We start from the raw sequence: 12,681 nt of genomic DNA, 5'->3' as shown, positions 1-12,681 counted from the left end.
CACTCACACTGCCCAGGTCCTGACCACTGGTCCGGGGAGCTCTGCATTTTAATTTAATTTTAAATGAAGCTTCTTAAACATTTTAAAAACCTTATTTACTTTACATAAACAATAGTTTAGTTATATATTATAGACTTATAGAAAGAGACCTTCTAAAAATGTTAAAATGTATTACTGTCACTCAAAACCTTAAATTAGAGTGAATAAATGAAGACTCGGCACACCACTTCTGGAAGGTTGCCGACCGTACCTTACACCAAGGTAATCCCAACTACCCTGATAGAGCATATTTAAGATGGTGGCACAAAGCACTGTTACTGGTGGCCAGGATCTGGCCCACTGTCCTTATTCATTTTGCAAGGTGCTGTGATTGTAATAAGTAATGGTAAGTATTATGAATACTCTATATAAAAAGAATTCTGTGAGTGAAAGCTGTGTTAGCGAAAAGAAAATGTTCTGGTAAAGCGAATAGTCATTCCATCCTCATTTCTGCATAAGGGAAAGCTGTTGGTGAGAAAAAAGAAAAGGCTATAAGCAGACCATCAAAAAACAAAAAAAGGTGGAGAAGACACTATTTACTGTACTGATTAAGAACCCAGTCCTGTATAGATGCAGGTCACCACGTTAGTGGATCACATTGCAAGCCTCGGCTCTTAAAACACCATAAAGGAAATGTATAAATAGCTAATGCTTATATTATCGCTAGAGGGCAGTAAATACAAGCAGATTAAATTGAATTACGTATTATACAGCAAGAGTCTATATTTTTTCAAAATGAATAAAGGAACATGACATTTTACTAAATATCTCAGTGAGTAGATGCTGGATTTTGCTCTTTATTCCCCATTCCCCACCAAAAAGCGTCATAATTCAGATTAAATTTCATTTTGTCTATTCAGCTACATAAAATACTGTAATTCAAACCACAGGATTAATATACCATTTCCCAAATACAGCCATGCTAGGAATGGGAGGTGCTTAAACCATAATATTGCTTTAATGACTGTAGTTCTGAAAAATATGAGACTGCTGATGTTGTGCTTTCGCAACAGCATAATTAGGCTGTAATTACGTTCTTTAAAGCTGATCTTTTTCTTCATGAGCCTTGCCTACACTGTGGATTTGCTCCAATTGCAATCAGTGTCCTGCCACCAGTGGAGCATCACTCTTCTTGAGCTACATTGATGGCTGGACACAGATGGCTGTAATCAGAACAAATCCCTAATATAGGCAAGGTCTTGGGTTTGTTCTATTTGGTTCTAAATTTTGTCTCGTCCCACAGGACTGTCTTATGTAGAATCTAGGGAAGTTGGGTCAAGCTCATGGGGAAGCTGCTGAGGTAATTTGCTGAATCACTACATTTCTAGCTGTTCTGCTCACACCCCATTCCTGACCAATGTCAAACTATTTGATGACTGTGTTGGGCCCATACATACACAAACCCTAGCTCACAGGAGTTTGCAGTCAGCAGACTTTCCATTTTTGGGGAGGCCTTCTGCCAAGGTGCATTCCAAAATAAAACCTAGGTGAACTTGGCCTATTTGGTGAAAACAGTCTAATGCTAGCTGCCAATAGGAAAAGGAGGCCATGTTGGGGATGATTACTATTATTTGGTGTTTAAAAACTCAATATAAATGTTTCTGATCTTTTCAAAGAGCATTTTTACTTGGCTGAGAAGACTGCAATATATAATTCTGCTTGCAGCACCTATGACTTTGACAACTAAACAAGACTATGAAGGGTTAAACTGTGTTTTGCACACAGTCTGTCTTTGAACTTTGCACTGTTCATTACATATGGCTTGCACTACAGCCATCATCCTTCTGGTCAAGAGTGACTGTTCAGGATTCTTTTTGAAGCCTCTTGATGAAGCTTTGTCCATGAGCTTGCAGTAGACACGTATAAAGAATTGTTCTTCCTTCCCTCAAGGCTGAGCATGTAACTGCTACAGCTCCCCCATTACCTGCTGCTAACCTATGGAGTGAAAAACCAAAATAATAAATTGTCTCCCCTGTATGACAGTTCAAAGCACTGCATCTGAGTAACCAAAGTGGCAATCCAGCCTCCATTATGTTCTTTTCTTCAGGCTTGAAATGTTGCTATCTGTCTTTCCTTTTGACTGATCCTTCAGAACCTTTCTCAGCTGACAGGAGCCAGAAAGATAAGGTGGGTGAGGTAATATATTTTAATGGACCAACTTCTGTGGGTGAGAGAGACAAGCTTTTGAGGTACACAGAGATCTTCTTCAAGTCTGGGAAAGCTATTTAGTGTCACAGCTAAATACAAGATTGAACAGATAGTTTAGCATAAATAATTAACACATATTCTAGTGGGAGGGTTCCAGAACCCGGGCTCCAGTCTAAGCCCAAACATCTACACCACAATTTTACAGGCCCACAACTCAAGTCCCGTAACCCTAAATCAGCTGACATGGGCCAGCCCCAGGTGTTTAATTGCAGTGAAGACATACTCTGAGAGACTATTCAAGGTGGAGTGGCATGTTAACACCTCTGCAGTTTTAGGACAAAAAGGGGGGATTAGTGGGTTACAGATTGTTGTAATAATCCATAAATCTAGTTTCAGAGCAGCAGCCGTGTTAGTCTGTATCCGCAAAAAGAACAGGAGTACTTGTGGCACCTTAGCGACTAACAGATTTATTACAGCATAAGCCTTCATGAGCTACAGCTCACTTTTTTGGATACATAGAATGGAACACACAGACAGGAGATATTTATACATACAGAGAACATGAAAAGGTGGAAGTATGCATACCAACAGGAAGAGTCTAATCAATTGAGATGAGCTATCATCATTAACATAGGGAAATAGATTCAGTTAGTGTAATGACCCAACAATTCCCAGTCTCTGTTTAAACCTAAGTTAATTGTATCTAATTTGCATATTAAGTCGAGCTCAGCAGTCTCTCTTTGGAGTCTGTTTTTGAAATTTTTTTGTTGCAAAATTGCCACCTTCAAGTCTGTCACACATAAATCTAGTATCTTGATTAAGATCATGGTTTTTGCAAAATTACGAATTTAGGCTCCCAGGCTCATGTTTTGAAGGTGTTGTACAGGTTTTCTTTGAGGATACTAACACAGAGAAGGACCGGGATATCATACAGGAAGATCTGGATGACCTTGTAAACTACAGTAATAGTAAGAGGATGAAATTTAATAGTGAAAAGTGCAAGGTCATGCATTTAGGGATTAATAATAAGAATTTTAGTTATAAATTGGGGACACATCAGTTGGAAGTAACAGAGGAGGAGAAGGACCTCGGAGTATTGGTTGATCGCAGGATGACTATGAGCTGCCAATGTGATATGGCCATTAAAAAAGCTAATGCAGTTTTAGGATGCATCAGGTGAGGCATTTCCAGCAAAGATAAGGAGGTGTTAGTACCGTTATATAAGGCACTGGTGAGACCTCATCTGGAATACTGTGTGCAGTTCTGGTCTCCCATGTTTAAGAAGGATGAATTCAAACTGGAACAGGTTCAGAGAAGGGCTGCTAGGATGATCCGAGGAATGGAAAACCTGTCTTATGAAAGAAGACTCAAAGAGCTTGGCTTGTTTAGCCTATCCAAAAGAAGATTGAGAGAGGATATGATTGCTCTTCATAAATATATCAGAGGGATTAATGTTAGGGAGGGAGATGAATTATTTAAGCTTAGTACCAATGTGGCCACAAGAACAAATGGGTATAAACTGGACACTAGGAAGTTTAGACTTGAAATTAGATGAAGGTTTCTAACCATGAGAGGAGTGAAGTTCTGGAACAGCCTTCCGAGGGGAGTAGTGGGGGCAAAAGACATATCTGGCTTTAAGACTAAGTTTGATAAGTTTATGGAAGGGATGGTATGATGGGATAGCCTAATTCTGGCAATTAATTTTGGCAATTGATCTTTGATTATCAACAGATAAGTATGCCCAGTGGTCTGTGATGGGATGTTAGATGGGATGGGATCTGAGTTACTGCAGAGAATTCTTTCTTTGGTGCTGGCAGGTGAGTCTTGTCCACATGCTCAGGATTTAACTGATCGCCATATTTGGGGTCGGGAAGGAATTTTCCTCCAGGGCAGATTGGCAGAGGCCCTGGAGGTTTTTCGCCTTCCTCTGCAGCATGGGGCACGGGTCACTTGCTGGAAGATTCTCTGCAGCTTGAGGTCTTCAAACCACGATTTGAGGACTTCAGTAACTCAGACATAGGTTAGGGGGTTGTTATAGAAGTGGATGGGTAAGATTCTGTGGCCTACATTGTGCAAGAGGTCAGACTAGATGATCATAACGGTCCCTTCTGACCTTAAAGTCTATGAGTCTATGAGGACAAAGAGTTTGGATATGGAGTCACTGTTTTGTGAAAAGTGTTCACCCATGTATGATATGGTTTTTTGTCTTTTATCATTTTTCTGTGTGAGTTCATTTGAAAGCATAGTGATTGTCTGGTTTCACCCATACAGTTGTTATTGGAAAGTTTAGTGCATTGGATGAGGTACACTACATAGAATCGTATGACTGGAAGGGACCTTGAGAGGTCATCTAGTCCGGTTCCCTGCATGCTCTAGGTAAGATGCATCACCAAGTGCAAAAGCAGCAGTAATAAGGGATTGTGTTCAGGGTGAAACTGGCCCTAAGCATTCTCTTCCTCCAAGATTATTCTGTTCAAGTTCCGAGGTAGCCTAGCTCTGATTTTGACGCTACTTACAAATATTATTTAGTAAAAAAGCATATATCGCAATTGCTGTCCATGTACACTGAGAACTCTAGCTGTAGCATAAACATCAAAAACATAAGCAATATATGGCACAATTTAAAAAAAACAAATGCTTTCCAGTTAGTTCTGTTTTCTGGGCTCCACATTTAGGGAAGCGATTCTGTGTGAATAAGCGGATATCATAGAATCATAGGACTGCTAGGGACCTCAAGATGTCATCTAGTCCAGTCTTCTGCACTCATGACGGGACTAAGTATTATCTAGACCATCCCTGACAGGTGTTTGTCTAACCTGCTCTTAAAAATCTCCAATGATGGAGATTCCACAGCCTCCCTAGACAATTTATTCCAGTGCTTAACCCTCTGACAGTTAGGAAGTTTTTCCTAATGTCCAACCTAAACTGTCCTTGCTGCAATTTAAACTCATTCCTTCTTGTCCTATCCTCAGAGGTTAAGGAGAACAATTTTTCTCCCTTCTTATAACAACCTTTTATGTACTTCATAACTGTTATCATGTCCCTTCCTTGTCTTTTCTTCGCCGGACTAAACAAACCCAATTTTTTCAGTCTTCCCTCAGAGCTCATATTTTCTAGACATTTAATCATTTTTGTTGTTCTTCTTTGGACTTTCTCCAATTTGTCCACATCTTTCCTGAAATTTGGAACCCAGAACTGGACACAATACTCGGTTGAGGCCTAATTGGCGCAGAGTAGAGTGGAAGAATTACTTCTTGTGTCTTTCTTACTACACTTCAGCTAATACATTCTAGAATGATGTTTGCTTTTATTGCAACAGTGTTACACTTGTTGACTCATATTTAGCTTGTGATCCACTATGACCCCCAGATCCCTTTCTGCAGTACTCTTTCCTAGGCAATCGTTTCTCATTTCCCATTTTGTATGTGTGCAACTCATTGTTCCCTCTAAACTGAAGTACTTAAGAACATAAAAATGGCCATACTGGGTCAGACCAAGGGTCCATCCTGCCCAGCATCCTGTCTGCCGACAGTGGCCAATGCCAGGTGCCCCAGAGGGAGTGAACCTAACAGGCAATGATTAAGTGATCTCTCTCCTGCCATCCATCTCCACCCTCTGACAAACAGAGGCTAGGGACACCATTCCTTACCCATCCTGGCTAATAGCCATTAATGGACTTAAATACTTTGCATTTGTCCTTATTGAATTTCATCCTATTTACTTCAGACCATTTCTCCAGTTTGTCCAGATCATTTTGAATTTTAATCCTATCTTCCAAAGCACTTGCCACTCCTCCCAGCTTGGTATCTTCCACAGACATTATAAGTGTACTCTCTATGCCATTATCTAAATCATTGATGAAGATATTGAACAGAACCGGACCCAGAACTGATCCCTGCAGGACCCCACTCAATATGCCCTTCCAGCTTGACTGCGAACCACTGGCAACTACTCTCTGGGAATGATTTTCCAACCAATTATGCACCCATTTTATAGTAGCTCCATCTAGGTTGTATTTCCCTAGTTTGTTTATGAGAAGGGCTTGCGAGACAATATCAAAAGCCTTACTAAACGTTACCATGTTGTGAAAGGTATATGTAGGACACATGGATCTTAAAAGGTGTGTTGTGAGAGGTATGCAAATTCCAGAAAGGAACGCAAATACTGTGTTTTAGGGATTTGAGGCTTTTCTCATAGTCTTCAGGAAAATCTATAATTTCCTCCTCTGTTCCTCAATCCTCCTCAGAAATATGCTCCTGCCTGTCAGAACATTGTACTGGTTCTTTAAAACAAAAACAAAAACAAAAAACCCTTTAAAAATCATGTATTAAGCAGAATCTGTAGGTTCTTCTGGTGTGCTCTACAGATGGTCCATAGGCAGGACTCCTGTGAGAATATCTGCAGATATCCATAATTAATCTTTACCAGGGGGGCCATTTGAACAACATTATGAAACCATTCTTCTAAGCTCTGCAAAATTATGGGATTAATTAAAGCCTGTGGACCTCTCCTCATAATGACTAAATCACTGCCTTCGGTTTGTACTATAGCTGGGATTGATAAGAAGAGAACCCAATACCCAGATATTTGTGGTTCTTGCAAAATGGAGATAAAATTTTGGTTGATGTTGAACTTTTCTAAATATGTCTGATGTGTCAGGGCTTTAAGGGGAATCAATAGATAGTTTTAACTGAACTGCATCTAGGTATTTACTGCTGCTTCTTTTATGATAGGAAAATTTGAGATAATTTTAATGATACTCCTGATTTCATTATACATGTACTATACAGCTTATAAATCCTTAGGAGTCAAGATGCTTTAGGGAAAACTCTTTGGTGGCTGACAGCACTGGAGTCTAACTGTCCTTTGAGGTTTATCCCCTTAGAAGTTAGAATTCTTGCATGGTGAAGATGGGTTAATTTGCTGCAGTGAACTGAGAAAGCCATGACTGAATGCAGTCCAACTCTTTAGCTAACACCATCCCACCATCACTTTGGTTCAACGTTTATTTTAATGTAAAAGCCCATTCTTCTTTAAAAAAGCAACACAGCATAATTTATTTAAAAGATTCATATCATTCTTACAATACTTTTACATCTAATTTACAGATAGTTAGGAAGTTAATATTTGTTGAAGGCGAGAGAGATTTCTGCAGAACAATCTGAAATTAACAGTAATTATTGCAGTGATTCTTTTGATATGACATCCACCCTGGAATTATTTTGACAAATACTCATGGATTCATACAGTTTAAGGCCAGAAGGGACCATTAGATCATCTAGACTGATGTGTATATCACAGGCCATTACATTTCACACAGTTACTTGTGTTTGGCAATGGTTAATCACACTCTGTTCTGTTAAAAAATTGTGCCTTATTTCCCATTTGAATTTGTCTGGCTTCAGCTTCCAGCTTTTCAATCTTGTTATGCCTTCATCACTGAATTAAAGAGTCTTCCAGTACCCTGTGTTTTCTCCCCATTCAGGTACTTACACTTTGTGATCAAGTCACCTCTAAATCTTATTTTTGATAAAATAAACATAATGAGCTTTTTGAATCTCTCACCGTAAAGCATTTGCTCCAGACTTTGAATCATTTTAGTAAGCTCTTTTCAGCACCCTCTCCAGTTCTTTGACATCTTTTTAACTATGTTAACACAAAAACTGGATGCAGTGCTCCAGTAATGGTCTCACTAATGCCATATACAAAGGTAAAATAACCTATTTACTGCTTCTTACTACTCCCCTGTTTATATATCAGAAAATCACATTGGCCCTTTTTGCCACATCATCACACTGGGAGCTCATGATCTACTATAACCCCTAAATCCTTTTCAGAGTCACTGCTTTCCAGGCTACAGTCCCCCATTCTGTAGGTTTATCCTGCATTCCTTGTTCCTAGATGTATAATTTGTATTTGGTTGCATTAAAATGCATTTTGTGTGAATGGGCTCAAATCGCTCCTTATGATTGTCCTGTCATCATCATCATTTACTATTCTGCCAGTATTTGTGTCATCTGCAGATTTTAGCAGCGGTGATTTATATTTACTTTCACATCCTGGCTGACAATGTTGAGTAGTGTCAGGCCTACTACTGATACTTACAGAACACCATTAGAAATACCACCATTTGATGATTATTTCCCATTAACGACTATTTTTGGAGATCTGTCAGTTAGCCTTTACTTAATATATTTAATGTTCTTTTTTATATTGTATAGTACTGATTTTTTAATCAAAAGGTTATGTGTTATTAAGTCAGATGCCTTACAAAAGTCCAAGTATATTATATCTACACTGTTATCTTTATTAACAAACTTTTATAATCTCAGAGAATGAAATCAGGTTTCTGCGACAAGACCTGTTTTCCATAAAACCACATTGAGTGGCCATAATTGTAGTGCAATCCTTAATTCCTTATTAATTGGATCTCATCAGGTTTTCCACTATTTCACCTCAGATTGATGTTCAGCTAACCAGGCTATAGTTACCTGAGTCATCTCATTTGTCCTTTTTTGAGTATTGGTACGTTACCACTCTTCCAGTGTTCAAGAACTTCCCTAGTATTCCAAGATTTATTAAAAATTAACATCAGCAGCCAGAGATCTCTCTTCATCCAGTTCTTTTAGGACTCTTGAGTGCAACTTACCCAGGCCTGCAGATTTAAAAATATTTATTCCAGTATCCCTGGTATATGTTGTTTAACGTCCTCCTTAGTTACTAGTGGTCTGGAAAGTACTTCATCATCCTTATGTTATACAAGCAAATCATCCTGATTCTTAACAAATACCGGACAGAAATATTTATTGAACACTTCTGCTTTTTCAGCCGCATCATTAACAATTTTACCATTCTCATTTACCTTACTCATTATCTGGAGAGGAGAATCCTTGGAATATCCCATTTTACCCTTATGTACATTAAGAGCACCTTTTGAGTGCCTGAATCTCTGCTGTTTCCCAGTTCTTTCCTTGTCCCATTTTATCCTAGGTGGTTATTGTGCATGACTACTATTTACTGTAAATCCTTCTGTCCTACACAATCTCCTGTGACCCAATAGTGACTCATTCCAACTTTGGGAACTGAAAATGAGAATCAGACAAAAAGATTACTGTAAATGAGTCAGATGTGTGTGAATTTTCCAAGTTTAAAATTGTGAGGTGGTCCACAATGTTTTTCCTCCCAGCCAAAAGTCAGGTGACATGTTAGCGTCACCAGCAAAATGATGATAGTGAAGTATATTGGGTGACTTGCCAGTTCCTATCAGGATGGGTTAATGGTTCTAAAACAAATTATAGATTTATTCCATGGTGTGTGAATTAGTTATCAACAGTATAAATCACTACTAATATAAGTCACATTTTAACAGCCATCAGTTGAAAAGATTGCCAGGCCCTTGTATGTCGCAGGAATTTCACTCTGCAAACTCAGCAAAGTATTCACGTAGCTTTATAGAAATCCTGTAAACATCTTAAAAAAAACCTTGCAAAATCTTGCATGAACCCACAAACCTCATCACAGGAATTTAACATTTTCTAGATAATAAATGTAATTCTCTTCTTCACTAAGGCCTTATCTATACTAGAAAATTAGGTCAGTTTAACGATGTCAATCATGAGCATGAGAAATCCACACCTTTAAGCAGCATAGTTAAACTGACCTAAGTCCCCATACAGACAAGAATTCTTCTCTCAAGCTAGCTGCCACCTCTTGAGGAGGTGAATTACCTACTCTGACAGGAGAACTCCTCAGCATTCTACACTGAAGCTCACCGTTGTAGCAGTTTAAGCGTAGACAAACCCTAAATTGTAATTTTAAAGTACATGTGTATCTAGAGAATAATAATTAGTAAAATATATAGTATTTTCAGATAGAATAGCAGCACGCATAATTTTTTTAAAGAGCTCTTCTAAAATATTCCTTCCCTGAAGCAGCTTTTGTATTTTTAGCAAAGATTTTGAAAAAATATTGTATTTAAGGACTAGCTTTAGCTAACTCTCGAACCAGACTTAACATAGCAAAATAAGAACAGTGGCTGGAAACACCTTTGTAATGTTCATTCTTACGATACACTGCAATGAGAGCTTCGTGAATGCAGGTTTCATCCAATACACAGTAAAATATATGTTGGCTGTTAATGTAGTACCTTCCATGGCATGGTTTTCACCTCCTCCCTCAACAGTAGGTTAAGAGGCAGGGAATTTCCTGCTGGCTCTGTGGACTGTAACATCTGTCCCTGGTGCTAAGCATCCAAAGTTGCCTCACAGACTCTATTAAAAAGAATCATATTGGAGGGCCATTTTAAAGATGTTGGAGCCCCTGACTATTAAACTTTTCTCAGAAACGTCTATGGGGCTGATGAAGAAAAATGTAATTCCCTGGCCCTGCATAATTCACCACTCTTGGACTGCCTGGTCCCAACCCTTTTCGCATCCCCAGATTTCTAAGAGCATTCTGCAGGGTCTCTGAAAATAAAACAGTGCCACAGATATGCCATACAAGCAGAGCAGGAGAAATCTGCCAGAAAATGCTCCTCTCTGCATGCAAATCACAGGGCAATAACCTGTGCCCATTTAATCCGAACAAAAATTTTAAGGAAATTTGGTCTGCGGATTATTCATAACCCTCTTCTGTAACTTTTAAGACCGAAGTTTTATTGCATCATTTTCACCATATTTAATTTGAAAAATCAGCAAAAGATATGTTTAATTTGTAATTTTGGTAACCAATAGGTGGCAGCAGTGCTCATCTGCAGAAGCTGACTAGGAGTGTGAAAACAATATAACATATGTGGCCTGCTGCTTTCATGCTAAAAAAAAGCCCTTCCCTAGCATATAGCTCACAGTTCTATATAGTAGGTTAACTGTGTCCTATGACAGTGATTCTTCAAACTACATTTTTCCTCAAATACCTTTTTGGAGCCATTTTAATGTTCTGCTGAGGCTGTAGTGGCCAACCTGTGTTTCCAAAGGTAAAATATTTTATGGACATTTTCCCTGTATAAGCCCAGAAGAGTGAGACACATTGCATTGTGTCTCTGTGTGTGCAAGAGAATATTTGTCAGTAATGTATTCACTCAAATCTTGTTACATTTTTGAAATATACAATAACGTTTCATTGTATAATATTCTCCTTACCAATATACTGTACACTGTGCCAGAGGTATATGGTGGCTGTACCTGCTTGCTGTATTTCCATTGCATTCCAGTTCTCCTGTAAGGAGATCTGTTAATTTCATTATTTTTTGTGTGTGATTGATTTTGCTAGGGTTTGATTCCCTTTCAAGCACTTAGCACTGCTGAGATTGCTTTCTAGCATCATCGCTCAGTGGGGTAAAAAACACTTCAGCCAAAAGCTCCCTCTTGACTATTGTCAGTCAGCATCTTCTAATGAATCAGCAGGGGGGGGGCTAAGATTGAATGCTGGACCTCATTCATCTTGTCTTTAGGCATTCACCATTGTCACGTTAGAAAATTGTCCCTTCTTATGATACAACAAAGACTCTGAAATTTGTCGCAGTAGTGCACAAGTTTTACAGCAACGGATGCAAATAATTTATTCATCTTTCTGAGTTTAATTGTTTGCTGAGTGGGAGATGCAAGCATATTTCATTTAGAGCTCTGAGTCAGCTCATTGACATGCATCACTTTTTAACTAATCGCTTCTTTTCTGTGAGGTATAACTGTAATTAATTACATTAATCTGGTATGACACCGGAGTGAAAAGTTGCATAGCTATGGCAAAAATTTCATGACTACAGTGCCTTTGTTCTGTTTTCTGCATGGAAGCTTTACATGTATTTATAACTGTAAGATTGTAGGTTGGCTTGTGTTATTCCATCTTAATAATAGGTGATTTTTGTCTGCTGAAATAGCAGAACGTTTTGAGTTAGCAGACTGATCCATGGCCAGGCAGGAATTGATCTGTTTTTTAATTCAGATGGCATCAAAAGAAAAAGTATTTTCATTGCTACAGATGGTCACATATGTTTAAGAATCCTGGAAGCTTTATTCTTCTGGTTTCCATCACTCATAAGATTCAGATGTGTTCCTTTCCCACTAAAAAGTTGAAGAGACTGGACAAATGACATGGAGTGTGTGTAGAATACCTGCTGTACCTATTTTTTTTTTTGATAGGTTCGACATGCGCTTTGAATGGAGCTGGCAAATGATACTGACAATAAAAAAAAGTTAAGCTAATCAGTCTTTTTTTTCTTATTCGTTTGGAGATAATGCTAAAGGCCGGAATGCCATTATTAAATAGACTTTAGCATAGAAAAGAAGAAATATTCTGTTCCCAGGAGATTCACCCATGTTAACCAATCAGAAATTAGCATACAGCATGTCTTTATCCCCTGCATTGATATCTTTTAGGTTGAAATACAATTGGCTCTTAGTTGGGGTTTGTGGGAGGGATTAGTTGATACTGTTTGTGACTTTCCCCTCGGGTCCTTATTTGGTAGCTGTTGATAGAACCAGTCTTTCCAGCAGCTGA

General features: G+C 38.6%; 1 protein-coding gene across 7 annotated transcripts in view; it reads left to right on the top strand.

Annotated features, from left to right (window-relative positions):
* Nucleotides 1–12,681, top strand: part of PDE4D (phosphodiesterase 4D) — a 1,077,829-nt gene that overhangs the window by 1,038,462 nt on the left and 26,686 nt on the right. The gene's annotated exons all lie outside the window — the stretch shown is intronic.

This window comes from Gopherus flavomarginatus, chromosome 3 (genome assembly GCF_025201925.1).
Source record: "Gopherus flavomarginatus isolate rGopFla2 chromosome 3, rGopFla2.mat.asm, whole genome shotgun sequence".
Classification (NCBI taxonomy): Eukaryota; Metazoa; Chordata; order Testudines; family Testudinidae; genus Gopherus; species Gopherus flavomarginatus.
This window is presented reverse-complemented; position numbering and strand designations above follow the sequence as displayed.